Here is a 15,262-nt window from a genome sequence, read left to right on the forward strand (position 1 = left end):
GCCTGACAATCTGCTTCTGAAATGTCATGGCCTTGAAAACCCTATGAAGCAGTTCTTCTCTGCACACATGGGTCACCATGAGTCAGAATCGACTCCATGGCAACTAACGGTAACAACATTGTGTGTTTACTAAGAGGTTTACATATGCATTTAAAAAAATATTTTATTGTGTTTTTGGTGAAAGTTTACATAGAAAATTAGGTTCTCATTTAACAATTCCTATACATGTTGTTCAGTGACATTGGTTATATTTTTCACAATGTGTTAGCATTGTCATCATTTCCATTCTGGTTGTTCTGTTTCCATGAATCTGTCTTTCCTGTCTCCGCTAACCTCCTCATCTTTGGTCTAGGGTAAATGTTTACCATTTGGTTTCATTTAAATGATTACTTAGAGGAGCACGGTACTCATGGGTGATATTTATTTTATGAGCCAATCTGTCATTTAGCTGAAAGGTGACCTCCAGGAGTGGTTTGAGCACCAAGTTTAAAGGATATCCCCGGGCAATAGTCTCAGGTATTTGTCTTAGGCTGGGATCTCCAGAGAAACAAAACCGGTAAAGCGTATAAATATATATATGTTGTTGTTGTTGTTAGGTACCGTTCAGTCGGTTCCGACTCCTTACAATCGTTGTTACATACTTGAGTTCGTTGTTAAAGCCACTGTGTCAGTCCATCTCATTGAGGGTCTTCCTCTTTTCCGCTGACCCTGTACTTAGCCAAGCACGATATCCTTTTCCAGGGACTGATCCTTCCTGACAACATGTCCAAAGTATGTAAGATGCAGCCTCGCCATCCTTGCTTCTAAGGAGCATTCTGGTTGTACTTCTTCCAAGACAGATTTGTTTGTTCTTTTGGCAGTCCATGGTATAGTCAATATTCTTTGCCAACCGCAAATTCAAAGGCGTCAGTTCTTCTCCGTTCTTCCTTATTCCTTGTCCAGCTTTCACATTCATATGATGCGATTGAAAATACCATGGGTTGGATCAGGTGCACCTTAGTCTTCAGGGTGACATCTTTGCTTTTTAACACTTTAAAGAGGTCCTTTGCAGCAGATTAACCCAATGCAATGCATCATTTGATTTCTCGACTGCTGCTTCCATGGGTGTTGATTGTGGATCCAAGTAAAATGAAATCCTTGACAACTTCAATCTTTTCTCCATTTATCATATCTGGCTTATTGGTCCAGTTGTGATGATTTTTGTTTTCTTTATGTTGAGGCGCAATCCATACTGAAGGCTGTGGTCTCTGATCTTCATTAGTAAGTGCTTCAAGGCCTCTTCACTTTCAGCAAGCAAGGTTGTGTCATGTGCATAATGCAGGTTGTTAGTGAGACTTCCTCCAATCCTGATGCCCCATTCTTCTTCATATAGTCTAGCTCCTTGGATTATTTGCTCAGCATACAGATTGAATAGGTATGGTGAAAGGATACAGTCCTGATGTACACTTTTCCTGACTTTAAACCAATCAATATTCCCTTGTTCTGTCCAAACAATTGCCTCTTGATCTATGTAAAGGCTCCTCATGAGCACAATTAAGTGTTCTGGAATTCCCATTCTTCCCAATGTTATCCATAATTTGTTATGATCCACACAGTCGAATGCCTTCGCATAGTAAATAAAACACAGGTAAACATCTTTCTGGTATTCTCTGCTTTCAGCCAGGATTCATCTGACATCAGTAATGATATCCTTGGTTTCACGTCCTCTTCTGAAACTCGCCTGAGTTTCTGACAGTTCCCTGTCAATATACTGCTGCAGCTGTTTTTGAATGATCTTCAGCAAAATATTGCTTGCATGTGATATTAATAATATTGTTCTATAATTTCTGCATTCAGTTGGCTCACCTTTCTTGGGAATATGCATAAATATGGATCTCTAGTCAGTTGGCCAGGAAGCTGTCTTCCATATTTCTTGGCATAGATGACTGAGCACCTTGAGCACTGCATCCGTTTATTCAAACATCTGAATTAATATTCCATCCATTTCTGGAGCTCTGTTTTTCTCCAATGCATTTGGAGCAGCTTAGACTTCTTCCTTTAGTACCATCTGTTCCTGATCACATGCTACCTCTTGAAATGGTTGAACATCGGCTAATTCTTTTTGGTGTAATGACTCTGTATATTCCTTCTATCTTCTTTGGATGTTTCCTGCGTCGTTTAATATTTTCCCCATAGAATCCTTCCCTATTGCAACTAGAGGCTTGAATTTTTCCTCAGTTCTTTCAGCTTGAGAAACACCAAGCATGTTCTTCCCTTTTGGTTTTCTATCTCCTGCTCTTTGCACAAGTCATTATAATACTTTGTCTTCTCGAGCCGCCCTTTGAAATCTTCTGTTCAGTTCTTTTACTTCATCATTTCTTCCTTTTGTTTTAGCTGCCCGACATTCGTGAGCAACTTTCAGAGTCTCCTCTGACCTCCTTCTTGGTCTTTCCTTTATTTCCTGTCTTTTCAATGACCTCTTGCTTTCTTCATGTATGATGCCCTTGATGTCTTCAGTTACTAGTGTTCAATGCATCAAATCTGTTCTTGAGATGGTCTCTAAATTCAGGTGGGATATACTCAAGGTCATATTTTGGCCTTGTGGACTTGCTCTGATTTTCTTCAGTTTCAGCTTGAACTTGCATATGAGCGATTGATGGTCTGTTCCACAGTCGGCCCCTGGCCTTGTTCTGACTGATGATATTGAGCTTTTCCATCATCTTTTTCCACAGATGTAGTCAATTTGATTCCTGTGTGTTCCACCTGGTGAGGTCCATGTGTATAGTCACCGTTTATGTTGGTGAAAGAAGGTATTTGCAATGAAGAAGCCGCTGGTCTTGCAAAATTCTATCATTGGATCTCTAGCATTGTTTCTATCACCAAGGCCGTATTTTTCAACTACCAATCCTTCTTCTTTGTTTCCAACTTTCGCATTCCAATCACCAGTAATTATCAGTGCACCCTGATTGCATGTTCAATCAATTTCAAACTGCAATAGCTGATAAAAATCTTCTATTTCTTCATCTTTGGCCTTGGTGGTTGGTGTGTAAATTTGAATAATAGTCGTATTAACTGGTCTTCCTTGTAGGTGTATGGATATTATCCTATCACTGACAGTGTTGTACTTCAGGATAGATCTTGAAATGTTCTTTTTGACGATGAATGGAACACCATTCCTCTTCAAGCTGTCATTCCCAGCATAGTAGACTATATGATTGTCCAATTCACACTAGCCAACACCAGTCCATTTCAGCTCACTAATGCCTAGGATATTGATATTTATGTGTTCCATTTCATTTTTGGTGATTTCCAACTTTCCTAGATTCATACTCCCTACATTCCAGGTTCAGATTATTAATGTATATACAGCTGTTTCTTTTCATTTTGAGTCATGCCACATCAGCAAATCAAAGTCTTGTAAGCTTTACTCCGTCTACTTCACTAAGGTCAACTCTACTTTGAGGAGGCAGCTCTTCCCCAGTTGTCTTTTGAGTGCCTTCCAACCTGGGGGGCTCATCTTCCAGTACTATATCAGACAATGTTCTGCTGCTATTCACAAGGTTTTCACTGGCTAATGCTTTTCAGAAGTAGACTACCAGGCCCTTCTTCCTTGTCTGTCTTAGTCTGGAAGCTCAGCTGAAACCCGTCCTCCATGGGTGACCCTGCTGGCATCTGAATACTGGTGGCATAGCTTCCAGCATCACAGCAACACACAAGCCACCACAGCACAACAAGCTGACAGACACATGGGGGAAAAATATATATATATACAGAAAGGTTTATATCAAGGAAATGGCTCACGTGGTTGCAGAGGCTGGAATGTCCCAATTCCTCGGTTCAGGATAGAGGCTTCTCCTGATTCACATAGCCATAGGGACTGGCGAACCCAAGATGGGTAGGTTAGAGAGCAGGGCTGTTGCTCACAGGCTTCGAATATCAACAAATCCGAAGATCGGCAGGAAAGACCACAGGTAAGCTGTTAGCGTATGTCCCAAGAGCCAGAGGTCAGACAAACAGGAACCAGCTGCAGTATCCAGCGTGAGCAAAAAGCTCCCAAGCCTTGCTAGAGTGTCTGCTTATATTCAGTGCAGACCACACACCCAAGGAAACAACCTTTTGACTGATTGACTACTCACAGCAGATTCCATCGGGGGGTGATCACGTATCACATCTCAACAGGGAAGTGATCACAACATTATATGACTGCCAAAACACTGAGAATCATGGCCCAGCCACGTTGACACACAATCTTAACAATCACAGGGTTCTTCTAATCTCTACCCTTCCAGTAAGTCTGGCCTTTTTTTAGGAATTTGAGTTTTGTTCTACATTTTTCTCCCGTTCTACTCAGGACCATCTATTGTATCCCTGGTCAGAATGGTTCATTGTGGTAGCCAGGCACCACCTAGTTCTTCCGGTCTCAAGGTAGTGAGGTTGTTGTTCTTGTATACTGTTAGTCCTATAGACTAGTTTCTTCCTTGCATCTTTGGTTTCCTTCTTTCTCTTTTGCTCAGACGTTGTATCTTAGATGGTTGCTCACAAGCTTTTAAGACCCCAGATGCTACTCACCAAACTAGGATGTAAAACGTCCTTTATGAACTGTTGTTGTTAAGTGCCATGGAGTCGGTTCTGACTCATTGTGACCCTGTGTACAACAGAATGAAACACTGCCCGGTCCTGCATCATCCTCAGGATCGTTGCTATGCTTTGCTTGAGCCTATTGTTGCAGGCACTGTGTCAGTCCATCTTATTGAGGGTCTTCCTCTTTTTTGCTGACCCTCTGCTCTACCAAGCATGATGTCCTTCTCCAGGGACTAGTCCCTCCTGATAACATGTCTAAAGTATGTGAGATGAAGTCTTGCTATCCTCGCTTCTAATGAGTACTTTGGCTGTACTTCCAAGACAAATTTGTTTGTTCTTCTGGCAGTACATATTGTGTTCAATATTCTCCACCAACACTATAATTCAAAGGCATTGATTATTCTTCAAGTCTTCCTTATTCATTGTCCAGCAACATGCAAGCCTCTACAGCACAACAAACTGACAGACCCATGAGGGCTTTATGAACTATATTATGCCGATTGTCCAAGTTGCCCCATAGGCCCTCAAACTCACTAAATCAATCCTGCTAGGTGTTTGGTTATGTAAAGGAAATGTCTGTAACTGTGTTCCCAGTGTGATTTGTTTTTTGTGAGAGTATGTATGCAGCACACACTAACACGTATATACATATGCCTACAGATACACCTATACATGAACATTCATATATTCGTATGTGCCTTCCTATAAATATATGTGCATATGTGTCTATCTGTGCAACCACACACATATTTGTTAGTTGTTGTTACTGTTGTTGCAAAATTGTATATGTTATAGCATTTACAAAATCATCCCTTATTCTTACATACTTCTTAGTGTCGTCATTTACCTTGGTCAAGTTGTACTGACTTCACCCTTATTTGGTATTTCCTTTCCCATCACCAAAGCTAACAAGTGTCTGCTATCTAGAAAGTGATTTGCCCTCCCTCTCCCTCCCATCTCTGGTAGCTACCAAAGAATGTTGCTTTCTATATGTATACATATTCTTGTCTTTTTGTAATAGTGAGATCATACAATATTTGTCCTTTTGTGATTGATTTATTTCACTCAGCATAATGTCCTCCAGACTCATCCACATTGTATTTTGAGAACTCATCATTATTCCTTATGGCTGCATGGTATTCCATTGTGTGTGTGTGCTGCAATTTGTTTATTCATTAATCTGTTGATGGGCACTTAGGTTGTTTCCTTTTTTTGTTATTGTGAATAATTCTTCAAAGATCATAGGTGTGTGTATAGAAAATCTTGATTGGTCTTCACAACTCTTTGAAATGGATACTTCTGTAATTTATATTTTATACATAGGGAAACTGAGGTGCAAGAGTTTGACATCACACAGCTAAGTAGTGAATTCAGAATTTTTACACAGGCAATCTGACCCAAGTGTATTTTTCACATTATATGAGAACATAGCAGAGTTCTCAGGAGAAAGTGAGATTTCAGTATGTTTGCAGCATAAAGGGAATGAGATTAGAAGAGGGATTAAGGAAAAAGAAGGCAAAGTATACCAGAGCTAGGAGATGCTGGGATTGGCCAGGAGTAGAGGTGGAGAGGGGAATAATGTCTATCTTTGGAGTGGGAGAAAAGGCAGGGGTAATGGAAATAATTTGAGATGAAGGGGGGAGGAAGTAGTGGGCATTCATTCTGGGTGATTTGGTCCTCCAGTTTAGTTGTGGTGAGATCATCTGTTGAGGTAAAGGGACACAGGTGGCTTTGTGGCACTGAGTGGTAGCTATGATTTGAAACAAGTGTGGACCCTAGTGGCTGGAACAGCAGTAGCACAGAGGAGTAGCATACTACTTGGGGTTAGGTTCTAATGTCAGCCTGTAAAGTAGAATCATATATGTAATCAAAATTAACTTTGAAAACCCCCTTAAATCTCCCATAAAGTACAGTATATATGGTTTTGTGTGTATTTTCCTGTCTCTCAATTTATCTGACAGTGCCAGCTTTTCCTCTAGCAATGAAACAGATGAATGTTTCTTTGGTTGAGCCCCGGGTAAATGAGCTGGCTTGCTTTGGGCTCCTTTCTATTTAAAAAATCCACTGTCCAGGGTACTACAGCATGGCCTGTGTAGACAGACTGGGTGTGAATCTAGGCCTGACCCCTTACATTAGCTATGTGATGGCGGACAACTTGATCGAATCTTTCAGAGTCTCATTTTTTCTTTCTGTAAAAGTGATTGGTATAGGCCCCAGCATAGATTAGTTTCTCCATTACTAGTAAAAAACAAGAAAACAAAAAACTCAACAGTAAAATGAGCTGCTGTGGAAAAGTCAATGGGGGACAAACTAGAAGAAAAAATGCAGCACCAAAAGCCCGGTTGAGTGAGGTTGGGAACTTGAAGTAGTCACCCATGAGGGCTTTGTTAGGGATCTCCTGATTTAGAGGCCAAGGTAAGAAATCACTTGGCTGAGTTTACCCCTAATTGAGGACTGGTACTAATGCTGAATAGAGAATAGCCTAAGGTCAAGATCCATGGCTTGTAGGGTGTTGGTGCAAGACAGTACTGAATACAGTTACCTTAAGAGACAACAATGGAAGGTCATGGAGAAGGAGGAGGAGTTAATTCACTGAGAGAATAAGGAAGACTCCTGGAACTAAAAGTCAAGCTCAGTCTGAAGAGCAAGGTCAGTCAGAAGGAAGGCACAGATGAAGCGAAGTATGGGAGATGATGGAGTTCAGAGATAGGACTTGGAGAACGTCTGTATTGATTTGGACCTCTTCCTCCTATAATAATGCCTCTCACAGATGCTGGGGTAGTGGGAGCCAAGAGAACACTTCCTTTCTAAACACAGATTTGCATAGTGTATCACAGCACATTTCTCTGAGTAATCATTAGAGTTGCATTGTTTTTAAAGATGACAGCATCTTGTGCTGTTAAAAATATGGGGTCTGGGACCATTCTAAGGTCAAATGCATGCACTTCCATTGATGAGCTATGTGGTCTTATGCAAGGCAATTAACCACTCTGTCCCTGAGTTTTTCTATCTTTAAAATGGGAGTAAAGGTGGTTGTTTAGAGGCTTAAATGAGAAACGCACTTGGGACTGTGATGAGCCTTTAGGAAGTGCTCAATGAATGCGAGATGTTATTATGAAAATGGAAAAATTGCTCATTTACTGATGGGTACTGTGCTTTTTCTGGTCTGGTTCTAATTTCATTGTCTAGTTTGCTTCTTTTGATCAGTGGCACATGTTTTTGAGTTTGCTGGCCAAGTTAAAAGAGCTGTCTGTAGTTGGGGAGCACACTGTGATCCATGTCAAGGTAACGGCCCTGGGTAAGGAGCAGGGTTTAGCCCATGACTATAACTTCAGGAACTGTGTGATCAGAGAGGCAGAAATATTACTACTGCAGGCACCCTTCATTAGCCACCACAGGGGCAGATTTCTTCCCCCACTTTTTTTTTTTTTCTGTAGAAGTATTTTCATCTTTTAATAGGAAGTCTCTGTCCACCCAGCTAGTGGGTTACCCTTACAGAGAGACCTGTACAATCACATCTATTGTTTGTTTTTGCCATAATTTTAACTTTTTTTCATCTGCATAGTTTGTAAGTTAATGACTGTTTCTGTAACATCCATCACTCTGACAGAGATAATAACACCCTAGTAGAACAAGGAATGAATAATTTAACAGAAAAAATTAGATTCCCAGCACAAGCTCCTTCAAAGAGATTTTCTGAATTAAAGGTAAGGAGTCTGTTTGGTGTAAAATGAATTAACTCTTTCTTTTACATCGAAGCTCCTTGGAGAATGGTTTCACATCTTATATGAATGAAGTTGAAACAATTAGGAATTATCCATGTACCTAAAAGCAACTGGGAAGATATTCTTCTCTTATTACTCAGAATGTCCTTTGAAAGGTTATTGCAACAACCTACCTGGGCTAGATGTCTAACCGAGGTCTCAGTCTAGCCTTTTAAAATGCGTTTCTGAAGCTATGGAGCTCTCTGCAGCCTGGTCACTTGTGATCACTATTGATCAGAAGATGAGACTGCTTTGATTCCCTCCACGGATTTAGAAACTGACTCTGATGGGCTCTAAGCACTGTACGCTGTTAATGTGAGGATGGGGCAGAAGCCAGCTTTGTGATTCATTTTTCTTATATACTGGCAGTGTTTGCTAATGGAAAATAGGACAGGAGAAACCATTAAATGATACTGGCATTTTCAAGCTCCACAGGCATGTAGGAAAGTGTGGGGCTTCAAGGAAATGCAAATATAAATACAGAGGAAAGATGATTTCTAATTTAATAAACCATTGTAATTTTTAGTTTTAGAATTTCTTTTCAATAGAATTCTGGGGAGCAGTAGACAAGTAGTGGTAGTAAAGAGTTTAAAGAACAAAACACATTTTCAGTTTCATTATCTCTTTTAAATCATACTTCAAAATAAAGAATGGATGTTTGAATCTGAAGTTGGCAGGTCAAAAGGCCAAGGGAGAAGAGGTTCTTTTTTATTGTAAACATATGAATTGGTTGTGACTCAAAAATGGAATCAGGAGAAAATCTGCAGCTGGAAAGGAAAATAGAAGAAAAAAGATTTCATTTATTTTTTTTGTATAAACATACATACACACATACGTGCATATACACACGATATAAATATGTACTCACACCCACCATCTAGTTCCTAAAATTATAGCATGAGTTTAGAAGAGATGCTGATTTGACAGTTGAGAAGAAAAACAACATTCATATTTTTACTTTGGGTCTGATTTATCAAGAATTCGTGCTTATAGCTTGAACAAGGCAAAGTCATAGAAGCTTCCTAGACACATCCAAACACCTTGAGGGATCAAGGTACTGGGGCTGAGAGCTGGGGATCATGGTCGTGGGGGACATCTAAGTCAACTGGCATAACATAGTTCATAAAGAAAATATTCTACACCCTACTTTGGTGAATAGCGTCTGGGGTCTTAAAAGCTTTCGAGCAGCCCTCTAAAATACATCTATCGGTCCCAGCACATTCGGAGCAAAGGCGAATGAAGAAAACCAAAGACGGAAGGAAAATATCAGTCCAAAGGGCTAATGGATCACATGAGTCACAGCCTCCACCAGCCTCAGCCTAGAAGAACTAGATGGTGCCTGGCTATCACCAACAACCGCTCTGCCACAGGTCACAACAGAGGATCCTGGACAAAGCGGGAGAAAAGTGTAGAACAAAATTCAAATTCACACACACACAAAAAGACCAGACTTACTAGTCTGACAGAGACTGGAGGAACCCCCAAGACTATGGCCCCTGAACGCCCTGCTAACTCAGAACTGAAGCCTCTCCCAAAGTCCACTTTTCAGCCAAAGATTAGACAGGCCTATAAAATAAACAATAACATATGTGAGGAATGTGCTTCTTAGTTCAATCAAGTATATGAGACCAAATGGGCCACACTTGCCCAAAAGCAACTACAAGAATGCAGGAAGGGACAGGAAAACTGAACGAATGGAACTGGGGAACACAGGGTGTAAAGGGAAAGGGGGAGAGTGCTAACACATTGCGGAGATTGCAACCAATGTCACAAAACAAGCTGTGTGTAAATTTTTGAACAAAAAATGCATTTGCACTGTAAACTTTCACCTAAGCACAATAAAATAAAAATAAATAAGATTTCATTCTGGTCAAAAAAAAAAAAAAAAGAATTTGTGCTTAAACAGGAGTCTTCTTAATGGATTTTAATACAAAGGGCTTTCCTGACACCTACTTGCATGGATATGATATATTTAAAAATAGTAATAAATTAAATACCAAACCCAGTACCGTTGAGTCAATTCCGACTCAAAGCGACCCTATAGGACAGAGTAGAACTGCCCCATAGAGTTTCCAAGGAGTGCCTGGTGGATTCGAACAGCTGACCCTTTGGTTAGCAGCCATAACACTTAACCACTACGCCACCAGGGTTTCCATCAATTAAACACCATGTGAGTTCTTATATGACAGAGCCTCAGACCTGTAGAGAAGGTAAGTAGCCACAGACAACATTGAATTGGTAGGAGGTAAATCCTGCTGTAAACTAGGTTCTTCTTCACTGCTTCAAGGTTATTTCTTTTTAAAAGTTTATATTATCTATCTATCATCTCTCTATCTAATCTATCTCTCTCTCTATCTAATCTATCTATCTCTCTATCTAATCTATCTCTCTCTCTATCTAATCTATCTCTCTATCTATCTATCTCTCTATCTATCTATCTCTCTATCTCTATCTATCTATCATCTATCTATCTATCTATCTATCTATCTATCTATCTATCTATCTATCTATCTATCTATCTATCTATCTATCTATCTATCTATCTATCTATCTATCTATCTATCTATCATCATCTAGCCAGCTAGGTTTACCACAGTACAATATACAAAGACATGGGACTTCCGTTTCTACATACTTTGCTCTTTTTATTTATTTTTTTTCTTCCAGATTAGGCTTTGAGAATTTACAACCTAGAAGACTGACTCTAGTCAATGTGGTCTTGAGTTAGTTCTCTCTCACAATTACTGGCTACTCCAGAGGGTTGGGGTCAGAGACTTGATTAAATAAATTACAGCTTCGGGTCTCCTCCAATAAACCATGTCAGGCTTTAGGCAACCCAAAACAATGCTCCCTGTTTTAGCCCATAATGGGCAGTTGAATTTAGTAAATGGCCTAATCACTGCAGCATAAATATTTATGGGAGAATTTTTCCAATTAAGGTAGAGGCTTGTTTAGATGCTATCAGTTTAGAGAGGGCTTTTCCAACAAGAAAATTACTGTTAAAAGACATCAGGAAATGGTTAAACCCCAGAAGGCTAAAAGGTCAGTGAGTCTGCAATGTGCAAAGTCCACGTTCATATTAATGCTGTCTATATGAATTAAACCCTGCCCCAACCTCTTTAAAAAGGGGGTTAGAAAATAGCCCTTTGTACCCAGGGAAAAAATGTTCATTCATATAAAAAATATTTATGTTGAGAAATAAAAATGTGGAGCAATGGCTCAACCAGATTTGGTAGTATCCCCATTTGACAACGTTAAACTATGCATAGACCTTGCTTGTTCGCGGAATCCAGAGGGTGGAGGGTGGTGCTGATAATAGTATAAACGGTTTCCATAGTAGGTGCTGTCAGCATGAACTTCGAGGATTCCTTTTGCGCACACCCTAGAAAGAGATGTAAATATGCAATTTGTAAATCAGAATATTAAGAAAGAGCCATATAAAATTTAAAATGTGGAATACAGGCAGAAAAACTCCCAGGGGAGAAAAATATGCGATCTCAGTGGGAATTCATTAATCTACCAAACAGTATACATACGTGTCTGCCATATGGTATTTTACTCTAAAGGAAAACATAAAAAAGAAAAATAGAAAGTGGGATAAAAACAATCCCCACAGAATGTGAACACAAAGTACCTTTGCCTGAAAATAAACTAAGTTTATAGTATTAGAAACACAAGAGAGTATCTTAGATCATGCCATTAGAGCTGAGACGGTTTTAGAAGCATTACATCTGATTCTGATTCTCCCTGGGAAACTAAATAAAGTATTAAAGATTAAGGTTATTTAGCAACAATTTCAGCAGTTAGCTGTGACCTAAAATACACCACAAACCACACAAGATGGGGAAGGCTGGTCTTCTACAGCAGAAGAGCTTGGGTTTGTTTAAGCCAAAAGTATGAACGATCCTTTTCAAGTCACAGCTGTGGAAAACCAGAAGGCAGTGAGACACCTGAAAAAATATAAGACAATTAAAAAGAGGCATTTGTTATTTCACATAATTGAAATGGAAGACAATCTACTTCAAGCCCTTATCCAGCCCCACCCTCATCCTCATTGTGAAAATGTTAAGCATCTAGAAAAAATGTCTCAGAGTTCAACAGCTGGGCTGTGGTGTTTGGCTTTGCTCTAACTGCCCTTTTCCTTCCAGGACTGCGGATTAACCAAACGAGTGCCAGGTACAACATGGCTAACAAAGCCCAAGAGTTCAGCCAGGAAGAGTACGTATTGTAAATGCATAGGGTGTGAGGGAGAGCCGCCCTACAACAGTGACACTGTAAGGCTGATGCACACCCTGCAAAGGAAGCCTCTGGGGCCTGGGAGAAGACAGGGTGGATTATGTTTTCAGCACTTGCCCTGTCTGGGGTTGGCTTAGGGAAAGGAACTTGAAATTTTAAATTTTCTGATACCTGTTATGCCTGCCCTTCTTATACCTTCTGTTTAAAATAACATTTTTGTTAAACTTCTCCTTTTCATTTTTTTTTTCCAATTCGATGACATGTATTGCAACAGAATTGAATATCTCTAGAGAAGGAAGCCAAATACCCATCTATGGATAGAAGACCAGCTGCTGTGGCATCGACTCCTTACCCATGGCAACCCCATGTGTGTCAGAGTACAACTGTGCTCCATCATGTTTTCAATGGCTGATTTTTTCGTTTGTTTGTTTTGGAAGTAGATCAGTAGATCACCAGGCCTTTCGTCAAAGACACATCTGGGTGGACTCAAATCTCCAACCTTTAGGTTAGCAGCTGAGCACGTTAACCGTTTACACTACTCAGGCAATCCGTGGTAGAAGGACTCCTGTTAATTTGGGTTTGAAGACGTTTTAGGCACTGTGGCAGGGAACAGGGGCAGTTATACAAATCTAAGCCGACTTTTATTCTAGTCAGGCTTTTATCCTATTATGTGAAACTATGTTTCTAGTCAGAGAACTTGAGTTTCTACTTAAAAGAAACAATGTTTTATATGGTGGAGGAGAGGAGTCAGCTCAGATCTCTATCACTGCCCTTTTCTCTGAAATGTTTATCCGCCTAGATTTAGGAGAGGACACATTTTTTATGCTGTGTTTGGCTCAGGAACTAGCAGCAGGATAGCAACGGCATTCAGAAAGTTCCCCTTCTAATACACGCAGAGATTTGAGACTTGGGCAAATTTAGTCTGGTTTTCTGATTTCCAGTCTAAGACTTCTAGAGCTCAGCAAAGTCATGCTCATAATTGCTCCAGGAAGATGCTATAAAAATACCATAAGCTGAAGACTCATTACTAATTAAGACAAGAAGTTAAACTTGCTGCTGCATCATCCTAAAAAATAAAAATTCCTAGATCTGTTTAAAGAAACCATCACACACAATTTTCAGAGCTTTGACAGGAGTGCTGGATTATCGTAACTATCACACCGGGGCTTCGGTGGAGGAGCAATTTCCTTCCTTGTCTCTAACTAATGCATATTGCAGTCTTGACCATCTGTAACACGCTTTAATACTTCCTTTTCCTGACATAAAGTCTTCAGCATTACTACTTAGTCAGGAAATTTTCAAAATGAGTATTTTCGTAATAAAACTGTAATCTGTCATTTAAAAATAAGACCATAGATTACAAGAACAGGCCCAATGTTCTTTAGGTTTAGCAAAGAGCATCTAGAGACACTACTTTTCCATTAAGATAGCTTTCCAAGTAGTGCTTTTCATATGCTTTCTGTTTGTGTATTTCTCTGAAAGTTAAGAGAAGGAATGACAAAGAGGACGTGCTGGGTTTAACTTCAATTTGTCCTCTGACTCCAAAGGTTGAAGAGCGAGTTATTTTTGGTGATAACACTGCAATTTAAATTTGAAGATTTTTGTTTTTGATAGGATAAGTAAGACTGCTTAACATGTGTTTTATTGCTTGTGAAGGGGTTGTGACCAGCTCAAACTAAATAACTAAATGTCCAAATCGTAAACAAAATAACAAATTCAGAAAATGTATGGGCCGTCATAGGAAGCTTCCTGTTTGTATGTAAATAAATGAACCCATCTGAGACTAACACTCAACTAAAGCAATGTATCCATTTCAGCACAATCCACAGGAGCCCATGGTGAAACAGGTTGGCCAAATGGCTTTGAGTAAACTGTTTACTCCCAGGACCCACATTAATATTTTTTCAAGGCTTTTGTGCAGCTACGAAAATAAGCTGTGTTCTGCACACCCAGAGAATTCCGACCCAGACTAAAGAAACTTAGGTCTTGGATGTAATAGTAATTAAACACATACTTTCTCTTTTTTGCTTTGTTTTCATGGAAATTACCATTTATGAGGAAATTCTGAGTTTGTTTGCCGTGAGCATCAGTTTGTGCTATACTAGTCAAGTAATATAGAAGAATCATTTTGATAAAGAGGATTAAATAGAACGCAAATTTTGAGGGTAATATTAAATCGTTTATGGTTTGATGGATGGGTTTAACATCTTTCAGGATTTAATATCCTTGTTTTCAGTCACTTCCGATTTTATTCAGTGGATGGATTTATATTTTTGCTTATATTGTATCATTTTATATCAAATTTAATTACAGCTATGTTAAAAATGCATACAACATAAAAGAGCACTGGAATAAAAAAATCAATCATAATTTTAATAACATGTTACCTTACTAAAATGCTATTAAAATAAGGTCCCAATTTACTTGTTTTTTAACAAATTATTTTTCAAACACACAACACCCAATACTAATTGAATTTTACATTTGTATACTACTTAGAATTTTTTGAAGTTGTCTTATATTTACCACTTGAAAACATCTTCCAAAACCAGTAAAAAAAAGACCAAATGATTTTTATTAATGTTTGAGGAGTAATATGTATTTGATTCTTTACACTAGTGCTCCTGATGGTTTAATGGCTGAGACCATTTTTTTTTGGTATTTCAGCAACTTGGCTAGAGTTAGATTTCTAGTGATTATCT

This window comes from Elephas maximus, chromosome 4 (assembly GCF_024166365.1).
Source record: "Elephas maximus indicus isolate mEleMax1 chromosome 4, mEleMax1 primary haplotype, whole genome shotgun sequence".
In the NCBI taxonomy this organism is placed as follows: domain Eukaryota; kingdom Metazoa; phylum Chordata; class Mammalia; order Proboscidea; family Elephantidae; genus Elephas; species Elephas maximus.